This window comes from Eriocheir sinensis, unplaced genomic scaffold (assembly GCF_024679095.1).
Source record: "Eriocheir sinensis breed Jianghai 21 unplaced genomic scaffold, ASM2467909v1 Scaffold143, whole genome shotgun sequence".
Lineage (NCBI taxonomy): Eukaryota > Metazoa > Arthropoda > Malacostraca > Decapoda > Varunidae > Eriocheir > Eriocheir sinensis.
In genome coordinates this window covers 680,475-692,803 of record NW_026110773.1, presented here as the reverse complement: position 1 = coordinate 692,803, position 12,329 = coordinate 680,475, and the positions used below count along the sequence as shown (strand labels likewise).

The window sequence follows — 12,329 nt, the reverse complement described above, 5'->3', positions numbered from 1 at the left end:
TTTTCTTGTGGGCCTTCTACTTTTTCAGTTAAATTTATCGTATATTCATTTTCCTCATTTAACAGTTCACTGAAATATTTACTTCATCTTTCCAATAACTTTTCTTTTTTTCCGCAATGATGCTCCATACTTCATCTCTCTCTCTCTCTCTCTCTCTCTCTCTCTCTCTCTCTCTCTCTCTCTCTCTCTCTCTCTCTCTCTCTCTCTCTCTCTCTCATATTCATAGCTGTCAGGTGCTCCTTGCCGCTTACTCAATAATTCTGGGAACGTCTGAACACACAGGAGGGCATTTTTATGTACGAGTATGTGTATGGGAGGGGAGGACCTAAGATGGGCATTAAAGTTAAAAATAGAAACAGCTGGCTAATTTTCTTTATGGGTTCAACTAACACTTTCGAATCGGTGCTCGACCCAGGCCTGGAGCACCGCTTCACGAGGAAGTAAATCTTCATTCCCGACGAGACGAGCGGCGAGGCGGCACCGCGGCTCCAGGCGGGGCGGCGGCTCCTCCGACACCCGCGTCATGCCCTTCAGCTTCCAGCAGGTGAGTCCCGAGCAGGTTTTTTCATTATGAAGCATCCTGTGCAGTCACCGTGACAGTCACGCAGCACATGATCTTTGTTGATAGAATATTCAATGCTAATCGAATTCAGGTGGACGCTTACACGTTTGAATAATTATATTTGTATTTAGATGTTTTTGATAAGATTTGACAATGTTAGCACAGATTGAAAAAGTACGCATGACTAAGATTCAAGTGTCCGAATTTTTAAGCTTTTCTACACGTATCATTCTCAATCAGGCTTGTTTGGCGTGAGTGTCACACACACACACACACACACACACACACACACACACACACACACACACAGTCTATATATGACGTTATGTTGTCATGGCAACTGTTCCAACCAAATACCTAACAAGCCAACAGTAATGAATGTTGACTATTCAATCAGTAAATCAGCGGAACGAGGCACGCCGGATGGTGTTATTAACCGTTAAATAATATGAATGAATCCAGTAGTTTACTTAATAGGTAGTCTATATGTTAATAAGAAAACATCACGCTTCACGCTGACAAGCCTTATTCTCGAAAATATCTTATCCGTTCACTGTAGCTCGACTTTAATATTTGAACTTTGTATATTAGGAAATTTGTCAATCTCTTTCTTGGCACAATGTTAATAGATTAACATTCTAATGATCGTCAGACGGCAACATCCTCCATTCAGTCCTTACCCCCCCCCCCACCTACACACACACACTGGTACAAGGGCGATAAGGAAGGAACCTCGCAGAGGCCTAATTTCCATGTTCAAGCAGCCTTTGTGTCCTCTTCTGAACACACACTGAGAGATCCAGTACGATCATTTGCTGTGTTGTGGCACCTCTCCAGGCGACTGAGAGCCTAATAACAACACCCAGGCAAGTCACTACGCGAGATGCCTTGCGGCGAACGGGAAACTGAACCAGTGGTTGAAGCTTCGGTTCGTGGGTAGTTGCTAGATGTCTGGTAATCAAGAATTCTAGAAGGCTCTACATCCAAGCATGGGGACTATGTAGTATCCTTGCAGTTAACAGACCACAGTCTTGCAGATGCACTGGCGAGGTAATGTGCCTGGCTTTGCGTTAAACTGTAGTCCTCCCTCCCGGCCCATCATAATTTGCTGACCGCAAGGGTGAGTGGCACCTCTTCCATCATTTTGCTGCCGATATGTGCTCAAAAATAAAGCAAAAAACACCACAACGAGACTTAATTAATTAGGGATGCAGACATTGGGTGAGTTTAAGACATTCCCAGAACACTAACAGACAGTCGTGTCCCGTACATCGATGTGTGTGTGTGTGTGTGTGTGTGTGTGTGTGAGACTGGTGACTGTAGCTCAGCGGTGCGTCAGTGAACGGTTTATATGAAGGGTAGGCAAGCCTCTTTGGCTCAGATGTCGGGGTGCAGCGGGCGAGGCCCCAGTGAGTCGATTTGTTGCCACGCTGTTACCCTTTCCTTGTCAGTATATTTTATTTCCTGAATATGCTTTTCATTTATAAATGGTGTGTGAAAAACACCATAAAATAAAACCTTTCTAGAATAAATGTTTTTTATACAATAACACAGCCTGGAAGGATTGTCTAGCATATAGGCTATTCCTTTTCTCCACATAGGTATATCACACAGGTATATACTTTTTTATATACCCCAGCAGACGAGCGGCTGAACAGACACTCCCCGGGATGTCTGAACGACAGCCAGGCTGGACTGAATGATCCAGCAGTTGCAGGTTAGTGATTGTCACTGCTTAACACACACACACACACACACACACACACACACAAACGTATGGAAGTGGATTTTCTATAGGTAGGTAGACTGATAAAGAGGTAGACCTAACCAGGTGAAAATATTAATATATAAATCTAATTACACAAAGAATTTTACCCTAGTATATATTTTGCTTATTGTTCATTATCTTCATTTGCATGAAATGCTGAGCAGCCATTATGAAGGTGTATCGAGGGAGGGAGATAGTTAATTAGTCATTGCCCTGGGTTATCAGTGATCCTGATCATGGGCTGCATTTCGTTTGTATGAATAGGCCAGCTGGGTCGTGTGTCTAAGCAGGGACATTTTGGAACAGTGGAATCTTTACTGCGACACGGACCAAAGTTAGCATCGTGATTGCTGTTTACCTGTTTGGGTCTTGTCATATGACACATAGACGTGCACTGCTGGCCTTCTATCCCGTACAATGCATGTTTATTCCCAGAGGATAGTAACGAGATGGTTAGGTACTTGTTGCCAGGGACCGACCGGGGGTCAGGACTCAGGAGTGGGCTGGACAGGTCAAATTTGGCACAGTTGCACCGTAAGTTAATTGGCTCGAATTTTGAACACGACAATGTTAGCAAATTTATTAGTGTGGTGACGCAACCTTAATAATTGTTCCCAGCACCATAGATGTGCCTAGCCTGGGCCATCCCGTCTGATCATTTATAATTATATGGGTCATTAAGTATTAGACGGACCAGTCAGAGGGCAATAACTAATAATATTTGACTCCTTAACCTTTGCAAATGGTAACTTAAAAACAATAAGTTGTAGTTTGTCATAGTTCCCAAACAAGGGCCTTTTGAGTGTATTTTTGTTAGTGAAACTATTATAAATACAAGTATTACTGCATGTCACTCCTGGTGACTGTATTCCTAGTAATACTGACGGCATACAGGCTTTGAAGGAGGGTCATTAGTTTTCTTCATATTTATCTTCAGACCTGAATACTTTCAAACTGTGTAATCTCCTTGATATTTTTTTTTTCAAAATAATTCAGTAAGACTATAGCAACAGTAGTTGTGGAGGAACAACACAGAACCTGATGATTGGTTAGAGAATGAATATGATGAAAACCAGAGTTTACCTTCCCCAGGTTTCCATTTATCAAGCATCCTGAAAGGGAGGATGAACAGCTAGGTGGGCTGAGTTTTTAACACAGGCACACACATTCAGGAGACCGTGGGAAGTAGACTTTGGGTAACCCGCATGGTACACAGCCTTTATGTGAATGTGTTCCTGCCCACCAACATTTATTCAGGCTTTGGGAATTCTGATTCTGAAAGCATTTTGTATATACATGAGCTACTTTATTAAACTCAAGTATAGGAATTTCTGAACTAATTATAAGGTCTTTTCAAAGGCTTCTCATCATGATTTACTCCCACACATTTCGTTTTCTTTATTTACTTATCTACAGTTACACTGGGACTTTCCAAATACAGCAACACATACTCGCCACCTTCCTCTTGGCCACCCTGATTGTTGTGCAATTCCATGTAGGTAAATTCTTTACGTACGTAACTACCTCTTCCATATTATTCATGACATTCACAAGAGCAAACAACTGGTATCTGCCAATGCCCAGTCTACTGGTTGTGTTCATGTTTCTGCTGTTCTTCCAGCTTGTCCATGCTAGATTTAGATCAGATATCAGACAATTTTAAGCTCAGTTATCCCAGCTCTGTCATCTACGTAGTTTTCTTCCTAATCTTTGTACTCCATCAGGTTTTCTGTTTCATTTGTTTACTGCCACTGATCATGGGTATATTTCCAGGAACATTAGTCAGTTTGCCATTTGCTTTTCTTATATTTCCTCCAGTCACATTAATTAGAAATTCTGATTATACAAATTGATTTACTAAGCCATTTCCCTGAGCATAGGGATAGTGGAGTGTTGCTACTTATGTGACAAAAATTGGTAAGGAATATATGAATAGGTCTAAGATTAACAAAAAAAAGGTCAGTGGCTCTGGAGAAGAACTGGAACAATTATAAAATCAAACAAGATTAATTACCCCATCAGTATATTAATGAATAACAAATGCATTAGTAAAACCTTTGTAGCAATCAAATTAAAGTTTTTAATGACATTGCAGCATGTTGAGGGTTGAGGGCTATTCTAATATTGGTGTTACTTTCTTTCAGGTGTGGTCAGGTGTTGCAACCCTCCAATAAGCACCTGTACCAATCTGGATAGAGATGTGTAGTTCACAGTGTAAGGACAATCCAGTTGTCAGTCAAACATCTGGCACTGTTCCCCAAAAGAGCTGACAAACTCCGAGCCAAGTTTTTTTTTTTCTTTACACTCTGGCCTATAGCGTTGGTAGGCTTTCTTCTGGGCCCTGGTGGTCGACCCAAGCCCGTTATGGCGCAGGCAAGTGTTTATAGCAGCACCATTTCTTCTTGGCTCATGCTGCCCGCCGGAGCTCATTCTTGATTCACTTGGACAGTTCCTCTAGAGTTGGGGTTGATAGGTGATCTTCAGGACAGCACGTGGGTAGCCTTATGCCACTTGGCAATGACTGAAAAATCCCAGGTGGTAGCAGAGAATTTGAACCCACATTGTCCAGAACTTGGTGAACGCAGGACCTGCACACTAACCATTCAGCCACTGCCTCTCTGTTCCAACATGAGTGAAAAATGAGAGGCCAGAAGAGAGTGGTTGATTTCAAATGGAGAAGTGTCTCGATAGGCTGGAGGAAATAGATGAAGGAAGGCTGCTCTGGAGTTAACCTGCATAAGGAATTAGGATAGTATAGAGACGAGTAGAACGTTATGTAAAAAGGGACCACAGTAGAGGTGGAGGCATGTAGTTAGCAAGCATAGAAGGGCAATCATCATGAAAATGTCTGTAGAAGACAGAGGGGCAACATTGCAGCAGAGTTTGCTATAGAAGAAGAGAGTTTAGGTTTGACTCCATCGAGTTAAAAACAGCTATGTGAGTGAAGCCCCTCCTATATGAAATGCGCTCTCCATACGAGGACAGACAAGGCCCCTGGATATCATTTGTGAGGGGTAAAAAACTGAAAGACTAATACAGAACACACAACTTCAAAGAAGCTGATTTAGGAAGAGGTGAGATGAAATTATGAGTTGAGGATAGACCAAATATGTTTATTGTTTAAATGGACAGCTGAGTGTTGTCATAGAATAGGGAACAGATGTTCGGAATTCTATCCCTCTGTTTTTATATCGTGTTTCCTTTCAAGCTGGTCTATCTATGCTGTGGTAATCCTGCCACTGTCTTCCCCTAAACCTCTCAGCACCTGTATTCTGTACGACTATTTTATTTCCCTCTCTGAGGAAAAAGTCAATTTCTCTGCCTATCAACTGAACAAATTCCATCGTCTATTCCCTAGTCTTCGACCACACTCAGCGGTCCCCTTCCTCTACACTAAATATTCTCTGTCTATCCTTAACTCAAAACATTAACTGAAAACTTATTTCCTCTCTTGCTAAATCAGATTCTTCGAGGTTATGCATTTGTATCGTTTTCACCAGTTCTATTCCCCCTCACACATGCTGTCCACATACAAGGGTCTTTTCTGTCCTCATATGGAGTATGACAGAAGTCTTAGACAAATGGTGGAAAATTCTGTAGGATCAAGGTCATGGCACGAGAGGAAGTGACATCTTGGCATACATAGATGCAGCATCCAGCTTGGATTGAAAGCTGGGATGAAGATAGCAAGAGACACATCACGGCAGCCACTAATGGACTGGAGTTGTCCAAGAAACCCCCCAAGAAAGCCTACCATCACTATTGACGATTACTGTCAGTAGCCCCAGAGACCCGTGTTTCAGTTAAGAAGAAGAGGTAAAGGAAGAGGAGGTAAAAGAGGAGAAATGATGTTCTACATACAGGATGGAAGCTGAAGCAAAGATCGTGAATGTTGCAAAATTTGGAAAAAAGGTGAGTTATCAGGACAGCTGTGTACTATAGGTTTGTTATGTCACTGCACAATGCATTCAATAAGCTGTAACTTAAAATAATTCGTATCTTTTGAAACTAGATGCTTATAATATTTCTACAGAGGCTGCCTGAGTTATTACTTAGTACAATTTTGAAGACCTATAAACATTTCCAGCTGTTCTTTACTGCATATTAATCATGATTTGTATTGTTAGATAACTATATCAAAATTCAAATCTAGAGACAGCTGCCATTAAATTGAGGTTTTGCATATTTTTGAGTTTCACTGTAGAAAGTACCATGAATCAATATATTTTGTAGACTTTGTTCACTTGTCATCTCTGTACCATCAAAATTCCAGACTGACTTTCACAATGTATACAAGAAGCTGAAAATTTTAGAATACCTTGGAAGAAGGAAGGCTGGGAGGATCGAGGCAGGCACGGGCAGTATACTGGCATGATTGAGTTCAGAAGAGCAGACTTCAGGGCAGGCTGATGATATACGTGACCCTCTGCAAAATTTACATTGAGTCACATTTTTATGTAGTAGTACTATACCCATCTATCTCAATGCCATGTTCCCTCAAGGGAGCAGTCACACTTTTTTTTAATTTTTTTACGTTGTTGCCTATTGCGCCGGTAGGCATCTTCCCGTTCTGGCGCAGGCGAGTGTTTATAGTGGCGCCATCTTGCATTGGCTCATGCTGACCCCCGGAACTCGTTCTTGATTCGCTTGGACGGCTTCCTCTAGAGTCCGGGTTGATGGGTGGTCTTCAGGACAGCATGTGGCTAGTTTTAAGCCACTCGGTGGTGACTGAAAAATCCGAGTGGTAGCGTGGGGACTCGAACCCGCGTCGTCCATCACGCGGTGAATGTGGGCCCAGTATGCTACCAGTTCGGCCACCGCCTACCCAATGGAGTATGCATCCCACGTGTGGGGGGCTCCACTCACACAGCTCTTCTGGACAGAGTGGAGTCTAAGGCTCTTCATCTCATCAGCTCTCCTCCTCCTACTGATAGCCTTCTACCTCTTAAACTCCGCCGCGATGTTGCCTCTCTTTCTATCTTCTATCGATATTTCCACACTGACTGCTCTTCTGAACTTGCTAACTGCATCCCTCCCGCGGCCCCGCTGTACACGACTTTCTACTCATGCTCATCCCTACATTGTCCAAACCCCTTATGCAAGAGTTAACCAGCATCTTCACTCTTTCATCCCTCACGCTGGTAAACTCTGGAACAATCTTCCTTCATCTGTATTTCCTCCTGCCTACGACTTGAACTCTTTCTAGAGGAGGGTATCAGGACACCTCTCCTCTTGAAATTGATCTTTCTTTCGGCCACCTCTTTTAATTATTTTTTGGGAGCAGCGAGTAGTTTTTTTTTATTTTCTTTTTTTGTGTGCCCTTGAGCTGCCTCCTTTGTTGTAAAAAAACCCACCATGTCTCCCTGTTCAGTCACTTCCTCTCAGTACACACATTCTCTCATCTACCAACTATTTTTTCCATTAATCATCTGCTCTATTGATCCATTTCACATGTGGTCTCCCCCTCTCCTCAGTCCTGCTCTGTAAAGTCTCTTCACAAACTCATACTTATTCGTCATGTGGCCAACCATCTCAAAGCACCATGCTTCACAACTCACTGCTTTTGGTGTCACACCTTTACTAAACTTTTCATTCATGCTCTAATGCCTTCTCCATCCCACCTCAACACACAAAATGCATCTCGCATTGCTCATTTCTACTAGTACACACATTAGTGATCGGCACGCTACACCACTCATCCACACCTCTGATGCATGAGACAGTTGGGGGGTTAACAATTTTCTTTATTACCCTTTTCACAACCATTAGGGTTTATGCACATAGGGCTACCCACACCAGTCCTACCAGTCATCCACACTATCATCAATCCATTCCATCCATTTTCATCTATACTCTTGAGGAGACCAATAATGCACCCCCTTCCTTTCCTATTCCCTTTTCATCTGCTGCCATACCAGTCCTTTTCTCTCCGCATGCCTACAAACTATTTTTGTCATTATTTGAACAAGTCTGTGCACCACACCATTTCTGGGTTTCACTAATACCTAGAAATACCTTTCCTCTCCTGAATGCTTCTATAACTTATTCTCCTTTTTCGTTCTTCAGCCAGTTCATTTAAATTCACACATGCAACAATAAGGACCTTGCCCTCCTCCCCTTCCTGGGGAGAATGGAGACCCAGCTCTGCTTGGCATTTTCTATCACCCCACAAGGGGCCACGGGCAGCTAGCAGGACTAGTGCAGTGTTAATTCCTAAAGGAAAATGAGTCATCAGATCACTGAGAAACTATAGGCACCATTTTCAAAGTCAATACACTAATATAAATGTGATATGTAAAATAAAATAAAAACTGGAATACTCATTAAACAAAGCACTTACAGTACCTGACCTCTGCAAAGAAAAAAAAGTTATTAAAGATAAATTACATAAATTAGAAGTAAATAAAAAATACTGATGAGATCACTTCATGAAGGCAAAGTAGGATTTTACTACTACATATAAGCAAATCATATGATAGCCCCAGAGGCGCAGTTAGTTCTCAACAATATAAACTTGCTACAAACTGTGCCACAACCCTTATATGTACACACAAAAATCTCAGCCTCGTTGGTTATGATAACAGGAAAGAGCCCTGGCAATTATGGCATAGAAGCAGAATTACCGAAATATAATTATGCCGTGGAATGGATGCCGTAGATATGAAATCTGGCATAGGAGCATGGTGAGGTCAGAAGACTGAAGAAAGGCTATCATATTGAGCTACTGAACAGAAGAAAAGGAAGTAAGGATGATTAAGCTATAGAGGAGTCTGTGAAGAAAGGTGTATGTGTTTGAGAAGATAATGATGCAAAACAACTGATGACAGTGCAGATGAACAAGGGAGGTTGAAAATGGGAGGGATGTGAAACAAATTTTATGACTGAGAAGGATAGGAAGTTGTTTGCTGCTTTAATGGAACTGGAGAAGGCCTCTGACATGGTTGACAGTTAGGGATGTCCTGAGGGTAGGTATATGGTGTAGTAGGATATATACTTGGAGAAGGTATGTTTACATGAATGCAAGTGCCTTTGTGCATGTGAATAGGTACCTAAGTGAGAAATTTGATGTTGGTGTCAGTGCAAGATATCATGGCTGTTAAATAATTATATGGATGATGGGAGATAGGCGGCATGTCTCTTTTGCAGATGATACAGTCACGGATGCAGAAAATGAGAAGACAATGCTGAGGATTGTTGATGAATTTGACTGTGGAGATGAAAGTAAATGTTAGCAAGAGAAAGGTTATGATATCTGAGAAGACAAGAAAGTTGAATAATGATTTAGCAAAGTCATACAGAGTTGAGACAGAGAGCACAACAGAGTCTAAGATGTGGTTTGGGGAAGAGAAAATAAAAGTAGTGATTGCAATGGGAGAAGTTCTCATTTAGGCAGTGTTCACACCATCCACAGGTTCGTTGATTACTTTGACAAAAAAAGTTACATAAATTAACATTCATGAGTGTCAAGACTCCTGTGATGTGACTACTGACCAACTAACTGAGAAGTGTTATGGTATTGCAGGAAAACAAATACACTGGAGAAAGTACAAGAAATTGGCAGGACTTTCAAAGCTGCAAACATGTGATCCAAGTATTTAGAAGGCAAGGCAGCTATTACTTCTGAAATGCAGGTGAACAAAACATCAGTAGGCAACAAGCATAAAGACATGCAAGGATAAATTTCAAATATATTATAAGTCTATAGTGTAGGGCTTATCAAGACCTTCAAGGTGAACATAAAACATCCTTGCCAGAAGAGAAAGCAAAAAATCTGAATGTTATATTGGCACAGTGGCATGGTAGATCATGAACCATAGGAGTGGAAGAAATGTCCAGCCACAGGCAAAAAAAAGTGCTAAATGTGTCAACACGGGCAATTTCTCAAAACAATGTAGGGGATTTGAACCAACACAAACTCACTCAACACCCTAGAGAGGAGCCTCATATCTATTAGGCCTTCACAGCTTGCCAGATGAATCAGCTCTAATAATATGTCAAAACCTACCAATTTATGTTCTACCCATTTCTCTTACGGCCAGAACCTTATTGCATCACCCTAAACTAGCTTCAAAGCTCCTTGCACACTTTGCCTTTCAAGAGAATGCAGTTATATTAATGTTTAAGGCAACGTTTTAATCAATGAATAATTTTATCCTCTTTTGTACGGATTCCAGCATGCTGATGCCTATTTCATAATAACTAGAACTATACTGCATAGTGAAATTGAAGTCAATCTAATGCTATATCAAGGCTGAGGATGACCAGAGCTTGTTGCTCATGCTGTTTGCAATGACACCCAGCATTATATCTGAGCAATTTTTAGAATGATTGCAGTGGTTCGTTGGACAGTGATCAGAGCTCACAAAATTTATGTTTCTCTCACAAGTAGACTTGCCAAGGGTAGTGTCAGAGTATTTTTTGTAGGGGGTTATTTCTTTCTACAGTCGCATACTCATCCTGACATTGAGCTTCATACTACACTTCCTGGCATTGAGGTCCATCTGCCACATCCCAGCCAAATCATACAACCCATCAAGCTTGCCATGCAACACACTAGCATACTGGTCTGTTCTTATTTCTAATCTGCTGACCAATGTTAAATTTCACCAACCTCTCCTCATGCACTATATAATTATTGTGCTAGACAAGGCATCAATCTGACCTCAGTATTTGAATCCTCTATTATTTTTATATACTTCTCTCTGTATGATGACCATACCACAGCGGCATATGTAGGCCTGGATTGCATCATGCACTTTTCTTTTGTTATAAATAAAAGCAGCTTATGTTTATGATAAATCTGAAAAATGTAAATAGCAACAGGTAACATGCTAGTTGACACACCTATACATCTAAGTTCTTTTGTGTTGATTAGTTCCCAGATAAATAATGATTAACCAAAGGTTCCAGTATACCTCTTATACCAAACAAACAAAATAAAACTTACCGCTCATGGAGCACTCAACCACAATGTGCTGACAAAAAAAAAAAAAAAAAACTACTGTGATGATAATGCAGTGGTTAATGCTCATGGTGATTATGATAAGTTAGACTGGTTTGATTTAGTTTAATACATACTGGAATATTTCTATCAGGCCCAGTGTATCTGTATTGTTATCTCCCACTTATCAGCCAAATGTTGCTGCTACTTATGACTTTTTGGGTTTATTTCTTCAGTCAAAAACTTACCCTATTTCTATCACAATATATTGATGTGGCAGATTTTTAAAAACAATGAATTGATAAAGAACACTATTAGGCTGTCTTATCCTCCTTCGTGGCGATCACATGGCATTCTTGTGAAGACAGCAGAGCATGATGTCACCTGAACTAATGTACTAGATGAAACATATAGCAAACCTTAACTTTGAGGAAATTCTACACTCCATCGTGCCATGATCAAATTAAGATGGGCAGGAGCATTGGCAGTGGGGAGAATGATTCACGAACTTGGACGTAAAAAAAGTTTTGAAAGGAATGAGCAGAGCAGAGGTGAAGCATACATGAGCTACCTATAAACCTAATCAAGGATGAAGACAATTCCATACATAATAAACTAGCTTGCAGAGGAAGAGTTTCTCGAGTATGGAAAAAAATGTCGCCATTATATAAATTCACACAAAAAATGTGACGACTTAGAACCGCCGACCAATTATTACTTTCCCTGTAACCTACAAAGTTTTCACCGAGATAAAGAAGATAACAACAAAACTGATTGATTGATAGTTTCTAGACTTTAACCAACCAAACTGCTGTGTGAACAGATTCCGATCCAGAGACTTCCATTTTCGTGTAAAGTACTCTATGCGGCTTTATCCCCAAGAGACGAGAATGTCCTACACAGGCTTAGTCATATTTTTTTCTTTTTAAATATTTATCCACTATTATCACAAGGGGAAACGGGCCCTTGTCCTGAGACGGCCCGCTAAGAGTGCAAAAATGCTCCCTCCCTGCGCGGGGGAGCACGGGCTAAGCCTATTGGCGGCCCGTAGCAGGATG

At 41.2% G+C, this 12,329-nt stretch overlaps 1 long non-coding RNA gene across 2 annotated transcripts; it reads left to right on the top strand.

The window, feature by feature from the left end:
* Positions 1-316: 316 nt before the first annotated feature.
* LOC126990037 (uncharacterized) lies at positions 317-6,573 on the top strand. Of its 2 annotated transcripts, none has more exons than XR_007743960.1 (3): positions 317-544; positions 2,205-2,279; positions 4,475-6,573. It is a non-coding gene; the product is annotated as an uncharacterized LOC126990037 (long non-coding RNA). The 2 variants fall into 2 exon arrangements; XR_007743959.1 differs by having other exon boundaries at positions 2,202-2,279.
* Positions 6,574-12,329: the final 5,756 nt, after the last annotated feature.